The following is a 1287-nucleotide window of genomic DNA, read 5'->3' as shown; positions in this document are numbered from 1 at the left end:
CCGCGTTATATAAATTCTCGACCGCTAACGCCACATTGAGACCGTTACTGAACGCGAAAGTTTGCTAATAACAGCCATAAACCAGACGACGCTTAAGTCTATAATTGCGTGTTCTATTACGGGCCGTAATTGGATGTTATTTTTATTTCCAGGAAGGATATCTTGCCTCTTACAGGTGAAGTTATTATAATAAGTCACAGGACGATCGTTTAGCAGTATAGTGGCTGGGGAGGACGGAGCTAATAGGCTTGCCGTAACAATAATAAGGCACTTGCCAAACGACCATCGAGACTGTAATTGGTCGTTACGAGCGGAGGCGGTGGTTGTCCTATTGAGTGGGTGCCAGAGTGTTAGCCAATCAGGGAGGAGATGTGGTATTGGAAACCCATGTTGAAGATGTCTGGTATTTTCCTCCTGATGGCCCTCAGGGCCGGCATGCCAGAAGGCAGATATTTGAGTGGCACTAAGGAACAGCAGTGCCGCTACCAGAGTCAGGTGTCCCACAGTAACACACCCAGAGTCAGGTGTACAACAGTAACACACCCAGAGTCAGGTGTGCCACAGTAACACACCCAGAGTCAGGTGTACCACAGTAACACACCCAGAGTCAGGTGTACAACAGTAACACACCCAGAGTCAGGTGTACAACAGTAACACACCCAGAGTCAGGTGTGCCACAGTAACACACCCAGAGTCAGGTGTGCCACAGTAACACTCCCAGAGTCACGTGTCCCACAGTAACACTCCCAGAGTCACGTGTATCAGAGTGGAGAGACGTTGATGAGAAAGGGGAAGATGGAAGGAATGGAAGATAAAAGTAGAATAACGGAGAACAGGAGAACAGGAGAACAACGACAAAGAGAGCGTGATCACATGACTGACGTAACGAAGAGGAGAAACCGAACCTTGATAAATAATGAAGAAAGAGACCAAGAAAGAGACAATTAAACGAAGATAGAAGACTTAAAACAAAAGTTAAAATAAAGCGAAACTATTAATTCACAGATAAATTAAAAACTTAAACTTAAAAAACTTTAAAAAAAAATCACCGGAACTATTATAGTTTCCACAATAAAAATGATATAGAAAGCAAAACAAACTAAAAACTTATAGTAAAAAGAGAGGAAATCCCAAAAGAAAGAGAGAGAGAGAGAGCGATAAAAGAATAAACACTTGAAAAAGAGAAACAGCACATTGGCAAACAGAGAAAAACGGGAAAAAAACAAATGAGAAACAGTAGGACGCTTACTCCTACAAACGGTATCAACAGTCCCTTTATCATGTTGA

The sequence above is a fragment of the Procambarus clarkii genome, chromosome 24 (genome assembly GCF_040958095.1).
Source record: "Procambarus clarkii isolate CNS0578487 chromosome 24, FALCON_Pclarkii_2.0, whole genome shotgun sequence".
NCBI lineage: Eukaryota > Metazoa > Arthropoda > Malacostraca > Decapoda > Cambaridae > Procambarus > Procambarus clarkii.
This window is presented reverse-complemented; position numbering follows the sequence as displayed.